Here is a 13,792-nt window from a genome sequence, read left to right on the forward strand (position 1 = left end):
TGGCCAATGCCAGGTGCCCCCAAGGGAATGAACAGAACAGGTAATCATCAAGTGATCCATCCCCTGTCGCCCATTCCCAGCTTCTGGCAAAAAGAGGCTAGGGACACCATTCCTGCCCATCCTGGCTAATAGCCATTGATGGACCTATCCTCCATGAACTTATCTAGTTCTTTTTTGAACCCTGTTACAGTCTTGGCCTTCACAACATCCTCTGGCAAGGAGTTCGACAGGTTGACTGTGTGTTGTGTGGCAAGGAGTTCGACAGGTTGACTGTGTGTTGTGTGAAAAAATACTTCCTCTTCTTTGTTTTATTATTTAATTTATTAATTTAATTAATTTATTAATTTCATTTGGTGACCCCTAGTCCTTGTGTTATGAGAAGGAGTAAATAACACTTCCTTATTTATTTTCTCCACACTGGTCATGATTTTATAGACCTCTATAATATCCTTCCTTAGTCGTCTCTTTTCCAAGATGAAAAGTCCCAGTCTTATTAATCGCTCTTCATATGGAAGCCGTTCCATACCCCTTATCATTTTTGTTGCCCTTTTCTGTACCTTTTCCAAGTGCAATATATCTTTTTTGAGATGAGGTGACCACAACTGCATGCAGTATTCAAGATGTGGGCATACCATGGATTTATATCGAGGCAATATGATAGTTGCTGTCTTATTATCTGTCCCTTTCTTAATGATTCCCAACGTTCTGTTAGCTTTTTTTGACAGCTGCTGCACATTGAGTGGATGTTTTCAGAGAACTATTCACAATACTCCACTTTCTTGAGTGGTAACTGCTGCTTTAGACCCCATCATTCTGTATGTATAATTGGGATTATGTTTTCCAGTATGCATTGCTTTGCATTTATCAACATTGAATTTCATCTGCCATTTTGTTGCCCAGTCACCCAGTTTTGTGAGATCCTTTTGTAGCTCTTCACAGTCTGCTTGAGACTTAACTATATTGAGTAGTTTTGTATCATCTGCAAATTTTGCCACCTCACTGTTTACCCCTTTTCCCAGATCATTTATGAATATGTTGAATAGGACCAATCCCAGTACCTCTCTCCATTCTGAAAACTCATAATTTATTCCTACCCTTTGTTACCTATCTTTTAACCAGTTACCAATCCATGAGAGGACTTTCCCTCTTATCCCATGACAGCCTACTTTGCTTAAGAGCCTTTGGTGGGGGGCCTTGTCAAAGGCTTTCTGAAAATTCAAGTACACTATAGCCACTGGATCTCCCTTGTCCACATGCTTGTTGACCCCCTCAAAGAATTCTAGTGGTTTGGTGAGGCATGATTTCCCTTTACAAAAAAAAAAACAAACATGTTGACTCTTCACCAACAAATTATGTTCATCTATGTGTCTGACAATTTTATTCTTTACTATAGTTTCAACCAGTTTACACAGTACTGAAGTCAAACTTACTGGCCTGTAATTGCCGGGATCACCTCTAGAGCCCTTTTTAAAAATTGGCATCACATTAGCTATCCTCCAGTCATTTGGTACAGAAGCTGATTTAAATGATACGTTACAGACTACAGTTAGTAGTTCTGCAATTTCACATTTGAGTTCCTTCAGAACTCTTGGGTGAATGCCACCTGGTCCTGGGGACTTGTTACTGTTTAGTTTATCAATTTGTTCCAAAACCTCCTCTAATGACACCTCAATCTGGGACAGTTCCTTAGATTTTTCACCCAAAAAGAATGACTCAGGTTTGGGAATCTCCCTCACATCCTCAGCCATGAAGACGGATGCAAAGAATTGTTTTAGTTTCTCCGCAATGACATTATCGTCCTTGAGTGCTCCTTTAGCATCTTGATCATCCAGTGACCTCACTGATTGTTTAGCAGGCTTCTGGCTTCTGATGTACTTAAAAAATTTGCTATTACTTTTTGAGTCTTTGGCTAGCTATTCTTCAAATTATTTTTTGGCCTTCCTAATTATATCTTTACACTTCACTTGCCAGTGTGTATGCTCCTTTCTATTTTCCTCACTAGGATTTAACTTCCACTTTTTAAAGGATGCCTTTTTGTGTCTCTCTGCTTCTTTTACTTTGTTGTTTAGCCACGGTGGCACTTTTTTGCTTCTCTTACTATGTTTTTTAATTTGGGATGTCCAAACAACTGAATAGGCCATGGACGCTAAACCCCCATCTAACATCTAGAGATGGCCCCTTCTTCTCTAGATAGATGTACGTTGGTGGGGGAAGCTTGCGTTCGTGCTGCCTGTACTGTCAGCATGTTACCACAAGATTTCATTTTCTGGTACTATTCGTCTGGCACTGCACTAAAATTCACTTTTGAAAAACATTGTTTCTCCATTCAGCTGGTCTCTTGTCTGACTTCCATTTATGAGCCTGGTCCCCTGTAGGTCTCACTAGAGCTATTGGGCTATTGGAGACGAGCAGTGTTAAGGTCTGATCCACATTATGGTGCTTTGGAGTTTGCAGCCACGCCATTCAGCAGCAGCCTGACCAGAACAAAAAGAAGGATCGATCTCACAGTTTTCTTGCTGCTATCTTTGGACCTGAAAAGTTATCTTGTAGGAGCAGCCACAGCAGTAACTCTGGGAATGGAGGCTCCCTCTTGCCTATGGCAGTAAGTGAATAAAAATGTTATCACCTTATCCCCATGACAAATGTTCTGTATTAAGCAGTGTCCTACATCTGGGCTGAGTGGGATCTTCTCCCCATATTTTTGCCTCCCCTTCTGCTCCTGCTACATTTCAACCCTCCTCAACCACGCTCATCACAGCAGAGCCGGGTTGTGGAGAGGGACTTAGAAATGTGGCTAAGCAGAAGTTTCCCCCTGTATCCCCTGTTGGAAACTGGGATGAGTCATACTTAACAGACTGTGACTTTACTCCCTTCTGTGAAAGGGTCATAGGTTTTCTCTCCTCACCATAAGCCAGAGTCTTCACTCCCCATCTCCAAAAGAGGGGCAGGAGAGGTTCATCCTGGTGACTTACAGGCCAGTGGGTCTTAGAGTAAGTGAACTCATCATACAGCCTCTGCTGCCTGTTCTTGCTCTGCAGAACTGGTCGAAGTGGACCAAGCTGAACATGAAGAGTTTGGTTATCACTGAGCCCAGGCCAGCCCTATGACCAGTGCTAGATGCCAGCTCACCGAACAAAATACCCATCTGCCTCATCTGAACCCAACTCTGTCAAACAGAAATAAATGCACTTGACTGAATTGCTCAGTGAGCAACTCTAGGGAAGTACCCCAGCAGCTTCTGTTTGTTAAACCCTCTGCTCTAGCCAAGGGCAGATGAATCTCCATGCTGAACAAAAGGGCTACACTCTGGGCTGTTCTCAAAGATGGTTGAATGATACGGAGGACAGGGTAGCTGTGGCTCCAGATAGCCAAAAATGTCCGGGGGAGAATACCTTGAGGATGCGGGGGTATTTGGGATATTGCGGGTAGGTGGAAATAAGGAAACATGTGTAAGCAAAGTCAGGATGAGCTCCACCCTGACATCTGGTGGTGAGATGTGGCAAGTTGTGGAATAGAACTTCAGGGGCTGATCTCATTTGCATGGGCACACCCACCCCGCCTAGAATGAGGCCATAGCTGCTCAAATGGTCACTTTGGCTGCTGTGGGATCCCCAGTGTCTCTGTTATTGGGGCAGGAAGAATAAATTGTTATTACCCTGATTATGGGAATCAAGGACAGTGGAACTGTACTTGGCCTTTTGTTATTATGGAGGGACTCACCATCAACTAAGTAGCACTCGCTAGGCAAGGGTCATGGGTTCCAAAACTCTGTGAATTGAGAGAGGCTGGGAACAGGTATTAATACCTGGTGGCATGGGCCCCCTGGTGAGGGCCTTACGTGCTAATTGCACTTCCTCCTCTCTCCACTGTGGAATATCAGAGCTAATTTTGATTCCATTAGGAGTCTAGTTACAGGCTGCTGAGCTGAATTCACTTTGGGCTAATGGTGCACCAGCACTGTGGCTCCCCTACTACAAGCTGAACTCACAAAAGAGCTGAAATCACTGAGTGTTGTGTTAAGTAGTGGGGGAGCCTGAAGCTATATGGTAGAGCCGTTTGCAGCATGGTGAGCGGAGCGGCTGGCAGAGCAGAGCAGTTTGCGGGACAGTGAGCGGAGCGGCTGGCAGAGCAGAGCAGTTTGCGGGACAGTGAGCGGAGCGGCTGGCAGAGCAGAGCAGTTTGCGGGACAGCGAGCGAAGCGGCTGGCGGAACAGTTCAGTTTGCGGGACGGCGAGCGGAGCAGAGCGGCTGGCGGAGCGGAGCCCCATGGAGAGGTGGAGCCATCAGTGGTGGACCACGTAAGGTGCCCCTTAACACCCCCCCCAATCTCCACCCAGGTTGGGAAGTAAAAACTCTGCAGATAAACTTTTGAACTCTGGGGCTGCCAAGGACAGAGACTTTTGGGTCGTTGGACTTTTGGGACTTTGGGTGATTTTGGGTTGCTGGACTCAAGAACCAAAGGGAAAGGACATGCCCCAATTTGCTTGGAGTGGGTTTTGCTCGTGGGTTGTGTTATGAATCCTGTTGGTGGTGTTTCCCCAACATAATGCCACATTGTTTCTTTCTATTATTAAAAGGCTTTTTGCTACACTCAGACTATGTGCTTGCGAGAGGGGAAGTATTGCCTCTTGGAGGTGCCCAGCGGGGGTGGTGTATATATTTGTCCCAGGTCACTGGGTGGGGGCTCGAGCAGGTTTTGCATTGTGTTATTGGAATGGAACCCCTACATACTGAACCTGGCCCTTGTTGCTGCCAACTCTGACAGGCAGAAGGGTTACACATGGATATCAAGAGTAAAAGCAAGTGGACATTAGAAACTTGCAGTGGTGCAGCTATGCCGCTGTAGCGCTTCTGGTGAAGATGCTCTAAGCCAACCGGAGAGAGAGCTCTCCCATCGGCTTAACTCCATTTCCCCAAGATTTTTCACACCCCTGAGCAACATAATTAGACTGTGATAAGTATGTAGTGTAGACCTGGCCTTAATGACAGTAAGTAATGCAGGGGCATAACATCAATAGGTTGCATTGAGCAGGTGAAGGCCATTTCTGCATTGGACTTATCTTGTTCTTTGTGCAGTGGTTTTGACCTGTGTTGTGTTTTGTTTCAGCTATTGTATAACCTGTTTACCACATAATAAAAATAATCACAACAGAACATGAATATAATAGAAGAGAGACAGCAGACGTGGGTATTCAAGAAAGACAGAGACACATTGACTGGATGCTTCAAATTCCAAAACCAAGATACGTGACTTTCAAGGGAAATGTGGAAATGAGGAAAAAATGGCTTAGGTCTGGAAATTTAAATTAAATGTATGGAAATACTATATTTCCAAGATCATTTATACAAATATTTAATTGGTATTGCAGAAAAATGGAGTGAAATAACTGTCATAGGTTTCAGAGTAGCAGCCGTGTTAGTCTGTATTTGCAAAAAGAAAAGGAGTACTTGTGGCATTTTAGAGAATAACAAATTTATTTTAGTAACCTATATGAAGTCAAATAGAAATCAGTTGAAGTCCTTTCAGCAAGTTTTGAAGCCCGTTCTTGTTACACAGAAATTAAAAGCCATCTACACAGATGTTACTCATGAACTGTAACTGGTAAACCATTAAATACCAAGCCAGAACAGAACATATTACATCCTCTCATAAACAAATTTCCATGTGAAGAGCAATAAAATTTAACTATCACTCTGTTTTGTTACTGCTTGGGCCAAAAGTGGCCTGTGACCATTTTCAATATTTCTTGCAAAAGAAAATGTCACAGCTTCATCAAGTAATTACAAAAATATTCCTAAATTTATTTACATTTATTTACATTATTTACATTGTTTGCTAAACTAAACTCACATAGACTCTTCATTTTTTCTCTGACTAGCAAAAATGGAGAGAAAGGAACACCTCTTTAAAGCTGAATTTGTAGGTAAATTATGTAAATAATCATTTTATATAGTTCCTAGTACACCTTGCAAACTGTACAGAGGAACGATGCCACCGTCACATTCTACCCCTAGTTTCTTGTTCTGGTTCCCATTACAAAAGCGTCTCAGTGCCTTCCAGGAGTAAACAAACAACAATGATCCCCCACCCCCTTCCTTGCTTGTGAGAGGTAGGCTTAGTTTTTATACAAAATCTGTAACTGTTTAATGGTACAGAGCAAAATTTCGCAACTGTTTAATAAGAGTCTTGAAGAATTATTATTATTATTTCAAAACAGGCATGTAGAAAACAGAATGCACTGAGAAATCCACAGCTGAAGATTCATTGGTGGTTTCCCCCCCCCCCATAATTATTGTAATCTGACTTCTTGTGCAAATGATTTGAATGAGGAGATGATGGCAGCTTGGTGTAGTGGAATAGGGCTCCCATTCTAAGCACTCGGGGCAGTGTGGAAAAATGTATAGACATGTGAGACAGGAACAAATGGGACATCAAGATTGGCTGAGCAAAGAGCTCTTTGAATCCCCTGAATTTACCATGAATTTATATAGGCAGAATTTAATTGCTCAAGCTGAATTTGGTTAGGACACCACTTCTCTCATGAAGAATGTAATGGGATCTTTGAGGAATGAAACTAAGCAAGGGAAAATTTATTAGGCTGAATATCTGGAAGTATTTTCAAAGTGTGAGAGCTATTACAGTGGTTCTCAACCAGGGGTCTGGGACTCCCTGGGTGAATGCGAGCAGGTTTTGGGGGCCCGCCAAGCAGGGCCAGCTTTTGACTTTCTGGGTCCCAGAGCAGAAAGCTGAAGCCTCACCACATGGGGCTGAAGCCTGGGGTCCTGAATCCAGCCGCCCGGGGCTAAAGCTGAAGCCTGAGCAACTTATCTTCACATGGCCCCCTGTGGCATAGGGTCCCGGGCAGTTGCCTTGCTTGCATTCTGTAGAGAACAATCTACAATCTTGCTGTGGGCCTCAGAGATGGGCTTAGTGCCCTTATAGGTCATTTCCATATTTAATTACTAGGATTATGGATATACAATTCTACTAGAGGAGAAAGCAATCGAGAAGACTCTTCTGGAGAGTCAAACATCTGCTGGGAGCAAGGAAGAGTGGGGAGGAAGGGAAATTTCAGACTCATATGGAGGTTAAGTGTAACCCATGCTTTTTCCTCCTCTAGTCACTAGACTCTATAGGGAAATTTATGAGTAGCTACTGTCTTTTGTCCTTTTGTCTGAGCACCAAGAGATCTGTGATTTTTAGAACCAGAGGTCCTGGGTTCAATTTCAGCACAAGTATTGAACCTGCCCATTTCTAAACCTGCAGAGAGACCCTGCTGAGTTTGGGGATGTTAGCTGAGAATACCTTGCAAGAATGGAACTGTTCTTGTGGTGTAGCACAGCGGTTCCCAAACTTGTTCTGCTGCTTGTGCAGGGAAAGCCCCTGGCGGACCAAGCTGGTTTGTTTATCTGCCGCATCCGCAGGTTCGGCTGATTGCGGCTCCCAGTGGCCGCGGTTCGCTGCTCCAGGCCAGTGGGGGCCACGGGAAGCGGCAGCCAGCATGTCCCTCAGCCTGCGCCGCTTCTAGCAGCTCCCATTGGCCTGGAGCAGCGAACCGTGGCCACTGGGAGCCACGATCGGCCGAGCCTGCGGACGCGGCAGGTAAACAAACTGGCCCGGCCCGCCAGGGGCTTTCCCTGCACAAGGGGCAGAACAAGTTTGGGAACCACTGGTGTAATGTATAGGAATTGGGTAGTATTTCTTTAGTTTGATAGCCCTTTAGTGGGCCTCCCCTTATCTTTGATTGCAGAAGCCACTGTATATATACACACACGCACACAAATTAGCAGGGTAAATACCAGGCAGGGTGAAGAGCTATTTAAGCTAAATGGCAATGTTGGCACAAGAACAAATGGATATAAACTGGCTATGAACAAATTCAGACGGGAAATCAGAACAAGGTTTCTCGCCATCAAAGGGCTGAGTTTTGGAAGAGTCTCCCATCAGGAGTTTCATGGGCAAACAGTTAAATTTTAGAGAGAGGTGGACATGTCTGAGTGTGATTGTATTACACAGTTGCTCATGATGGTAGGGGGAGACCTCAGCAGCCTTGGGGCTCACTTCCAGTTTGTCTTATATTCCTAAAAGCTCATGCTTCAAGGTTTCAGCTGGCCACCTGCAGGGGTCAGGAAGGTACGTTTCCCCTTAAATGTGTTCTGTTTTTAATCTCCTTCTTCTGAAACATCAGGGATGGCCACATCTGGAGATGGGACATTGGATGGGGAGGACCTGGGCTCTGAGGTGGCACCAAGCATTCTCTCTCTGATGCTTGGCTAGCTAATTCTTGTTTGCATGCTCAGGGTACAACTGATCACCATATGTGGGATCAGGAAGGAATTTCCCCTCCGGTCAGAATGGCAGTTACCTTTGGGGTTTCTCACCATCCTCTGCAAGGTGAGGATGCTGGTTATTTGCCAGGATTATCTGGGTATATCTCACATACTTATTTCCCTGCCATTGTAGGGGGCCTTGGATACTGGTGCACATGGGTCCCTCTTATTCTCTTCCTGTGGCACATATTAGTCTAGTTTCTTGTACACTGTAATACTTTGATTTAATTTCAGTTGGTTTAGTGTGCAGGTGTGGGGTGGTGATGGTGGCCTGTGATATGCAGGAGGTCAGACGAAATGATCTGGTGGTCCCTTCTGGCTTAAAGTGTATTTCTCTATATAGTTAGTAAACACAGTTATTTGGAACCCAGCTCTGTCTGTGTGGTTTCCTCATATTCTTAATTTTTACTCTGAGAGCAAAAATACAAGATATATGGGATCAAGGGAAATATGCATGTGTTAACATGGATAAACAAATATAATCTACTTCCTACTAGTGCCTGGATGCCAGGAATTCCCATCCCTCCTACACTTCTTTCCCTCCCCAACAGAAATGGCACCCTGAAATGTCAAGATTGGCAACTATTTCACTGCTGATCAGTCTAGCCAAAACATCCCCCAAACCACCCCCTCACCTTTCCTGATGCCAAAAGCCCCAGCTGTCCCAGCTTCCAAAATATAAGCTTTCCTCTCTCATTTGCCATATAAAATTCTGCAGCACACTGGAAATTAATGATTTAGGTGCCAAGTAAAGTTATGTGACCACTTTTTGAGAAGAGTGGCTAGTCAAAGTTTGGGGCCCAGTTAGTATCGGAAATTGTTGATGGAGTCTGGTATTTTCTTTGATGCAATCTTGTTTATTTACAAGGAATGTACAAAGTCTTGCTTCTCCAAAAACAGCAAGAATCACAAACAAAATCAGTAATTTCTTAGTTTACGCCCCCGCCCCCCTCGAACCTCTCTCTTGACTTCTCCCAAGCCTGCACTGTGCTTTCAGGTTGCTGTTTGGCTTTCTTTCTCTGCCTCTGAGTGTAACGATGCTGCCTCTGGCGGAACACAACTGAGAGCATCAATTCAGGATAAATTGCTTAGAGCAGGGCAGTTACAGCCCAAAGCTGGAGTTCCTTTAGGCAAACCAAACCAGCCAAACAGAGAAGACTTCAGTCTCACCCCACTGGCTAACTATAAGTCATACAAGGAATTCCCTTAGACACTCCAGTTTCCACCACCAGTGCCACTCATTATGGGGACAACTGGTTATGAAAACCAATAAAAGACCCAGTAAAAGAAAAAAGGTTTTCCCGATCCCAAAGGACCAAGCCCCTGACCCATGTCAATATACAAGTCAGATCTTACCCACAACTCATGCTGTTACCAATCCTTTTGCATCTAAAGGTTTATTCATAAAAGGGAAAAAAAATGAGAGCTAAAATTGGTTAAATGGAATCAATTACATACAGTAATGGCAAAGTTCTTGTAGCAGTGATGGAATAAACTGCAGGCTCAAATCAAGTCTCTGGAGTACATTCACAGCTGGAATGGGTCATTCAGTCCTTTGTTCAGAGCTCCAGTCAGGCAAAGTTCCTCCAGAGGTTAGAAGCAGGATTGAAGACCAAATGGAGACGATCCAGCTGCCTTTTATAGTCCTTTTACCATGTGGCTTGTGCTTCCTTTGTTCCAAACACAAGCTACCCAGCACATGGCATGGAAAAACCTTAGAGTTCTGGCCAAAGGAATGTCCCTGCATGCCTTGCTGAGTCACAAGGTGTATCTGCCTGCTCTCAGCGGGTCAGTTGTATAGTTGATTGTCTTTAATGGGCCATCAAGCAGACTAGGCAGTGTTGATGCCAAATTGTCTGGGGTGTCACCCAGAAGCATAGCACAAGTTTGAAATACAGACAGTGTAGAGCCAATACTTATAACTTTAAATACAAAAATTATACATGCATAAAGATAGCATAATCATAACCAGCAAATCATAACCTTTTCATGGACACCTTATGTGACCACCTTTGTACAAGATTTGGTGCCATTATAGGACCTTGGTTGCAACAATGATCTATATGATCACAGTTTGTGTCAATAACATCACACCCCCAATGCAAAACTGATGCAGGAAGGGATGACACAAACATTGCTGACTGCATCCCAAGTGCTCCCCATTCTTGGTTCTCTCTTATTACAGCTAGTATTGGGTTAGAAGCCGTATCAGTGTATAATAGAAATGGTTTATCAAAGTCATGTTCAATAACATGATTGAATCTCTTTACAAACTCAAGGTGGTTAGAACAATAGTGGATTGGACCTGCTTTTGCAGCATGGTTCCTGTATGTCTCGTGATCCTGCCAAGAGCTAAAGAACATAGCTACTTTATCCATACAAGCTCTGGCAAATGTTTGGAACCCAATTAATAGAAAGACAATGTAGATATTAATGTTGTCGATAGTATAGGAATATTGGTATTTAGCCATGAAAGCAATATGGTAGTGTGCCTCAGTTTCCCTTTGCATACAACACCTAGCTCCTGCGCAGCTGCGCCTCTGCTGGCAGTGTGGGGATCCACAGATCCCCATTTTGTCATGGATAATTTTAGTAAAAGTCACGGACAGGTCACGGTTTCTGCAAATTTTTCTTTTTTGCCCATGACCTGTCTGTGACTTTTACTAAAAATATCTGTGACAAAATCTTAGCCTTACTTATAAGTTCACTGTCCAGTACATGAACTTGGCAAAGTTGTTGCTAGTGTACTAGGCACTAGATATTTATGTAAATATATTCCAGCTAGTACAGAGTAGCACAAGGTAAGATGGTTTGACAGAATAATGAATAGGGATATTTTGTTTAAGATATCAGGAACAAAGGGAGGTAACAAACATACGTCATGAAATACGTAAGGTGGTGTGTAAGTTGTGTATTTTAATTGTTTTATCCTATAAATGTCAGGGTACTTCACCATAATCCTTTGTGTGGCCTAGGGACAGCAGAGACTTCCACTGCTGATTGAGCCATGCCTTGCCAGGGTGCTAGGCCTGTGCCTCGAGGGCAATAAACCTTGCCATGCGTACCAGGGTGCTAGGCCTGTGCCTCGAGGGCAATAAACCTGGCTGAGTGCGTTTGTCACCGAACCATGCCTGTGGTGGTTGTGAGTAATGTGGAGGTTTGCTGAATGAGTGGCTGCCTCATCTGCTGTTGATGATAATAATAATAATAATTAATATTGGGGCTCCAAGGACAGCCTGAAGAGCGTTACTAAGGCATCAACATTCCAGCCTTCAGCACTTAACAACACTGGGTAGTACTGTCGAGTTCTGCTAAACCAGCTATCTGCATGGCGCTGGACAGCACGCTGACAGAACGCACGAGAGCCAGCTGACAAGCGGGACTTCCATGTCAATTCACTTCGTCAGGAAACTAGATTAACTTCTTCCCAAACTGGCTGCTTGATAAAGAAAGTCATGGTCGCTTTGCCAGTGTGTAACTGAGCAATCCCACCATCCTTCCAGAGCCTTCTTTCTGGTCTCTAGAACATCTCAGATTAACTGCCAGTATATAATAGATTGACTGCCACTTCCTTCCAGAGCCACCTTCCCAGTCCTCTGCAACATCCCTGACCAACTGCCATCACCTTCCTAACCCTTCCCGCTAGCTTCTGTGACACAGCTGACTAAGTTTCAATATGTAACTGACTGACTTCCAGGATCTTCCCCCCAACTTCTCTCTATCATCTCTGAATAGCTGTCAGTCTGTCACTGAGCATCTGCCACTCTTTTCTAGAATTTCCTCTCGCTGCTAGTTTGTCGATTAGGAATGCTTGAAAATTTTCTGTCAAAACTGTTTTTGTCAGAAAATTGGGGGTTTGACTAAAATTTCAGTTTTTTGTTGACATATTTTGAGAGAAAACTGAAATATTTTGGCTGAAAATTGGAGTTGTAGTGCCTTATGGTAATTGTAGTTTGTCCTTTGGGTCCCCATTCTTCTCTATGGGCTGGGATCCACAGCTGGACTACATCTCCCATAATGCACCGTGGCCAGGGACTCCAGGAGTCACAGATTCTTCCAAGAGGGGAGACTGTGATGCATTATGGGCAATAAGAAAAGGAGTACTTGTGGCACCTTAGAGGCTAACCGATTTATTTGAGCATAAGCTTTCGTGAGCTACAGCTCACTTCATCGGATGCATACTGTGGAAAGTGTAGAAGATCTTTTATACACACAAAGCATGAAACAATACCTCCCCCCACCCCACTCTCCTGCTGGCAATAGCTTATCTAAAGTGACCACTCTCCTTACAATGTGTATGATAATCAAGTTGGGCCATTTCCAGCACAAATCCAGGTTATCATACACATTGTAAGGAGAGTGATCACTTTAGATAAGCTATTGCCAGCAGGAGAGTGGGGTGGGGGGAGGTATTTTTTTTCATGCTTTGTGTGTATAAAAGATCTTCTACACTTTCCACAGTATGCATCACATGAAGTGAGCTGTAGCTCACGAAAGCTTATGCTCAAATAAATTGGTTAGTCTCTAAGGTGCCACAAGTCCTCCTTTTCTTTTTGCAAATACAGACTAACACGGCTGTTACTCTGAAACCTGTCATTATGGGCAATGTAGTCTAGCCCTACAAGAGCCTGGGGACACAAGGAGCAAATAGCAACTTTCATTTTGGATCAAAGTCCTTTGTTCAGGTTTTAGACCCAAAAAAATTGAAATTTTCCACAGAAAACTTGGGGGAAAAAGTATATTTTTCATTTTTGTTGAAAATTTTGATGGAATTTCTTTTGGATGAGCTTTGGTCTTAGTGGCTAACTGTCTTCATCTTCCAAAGCCTTCCCACCAAGTCCCTGGATCGTTCCTGAATAATTACTAGTCTGTCACTGACTAAGTGCTGTCCTTGAGAGGCGGAATGCCCTTGTGGTTAAGCCACTGGACTGGATCGGACCTTAGAAGTCTGGGTTCAGTTCCTCGCTCTATAACAGGTTATGTGACTTTGGGCAGGCTACTTAATCTACACTGTGCCTCAGTTCTTCATCTGTGAAATGGGGATAATACTTTCCTACCTCACAGGGGTCTTACGAGGATAAAATCTATTAATGGGTGTGAGAAGCTTGCATACTATGGTGATTAAGGCCATACAGGAACCTAGATAGGCAAATCCTCTCCTAGAATCTTCCCTCAGATCCCTGTAATATTCCTGATGTAACTGACCAACAGCCACCCTCCTGTAGGGCCTTTCCTCAGGCCTGACTTACACCCCTAAGTGCCAGTCTGTCACTGAACATTTGGCATCCTCTTTCAGAATCTTCCCCTACTGCCCTGTAACTTCCCTGACTAATTAGCTGCTTTTAGTCAAAGAATGGCCACCCTCAGGTCCTTGCACATCCCTGGCTGACTGCCCAGCTGTACCATACTGACTGACACCTTCATCCAGGGCATTCCCCCAAGGTCTCATAATATCCCTGAC

This window comes from Lepidochelys kempii, chromosome 1 (genome assembly GCF_965140285.1).
Source record: "Lepidochelys kempii isolate rLepKem1 chromosome 1, rLepKem1.hap1, whole genome shotgun sequence".
Taxonomy (NCBI): domain Eukaryota; kingdom Metazoa; phylum Chordata; order Testudines; family Cheloniidae; genus Lepidochelys; species Lepidochelys kempii.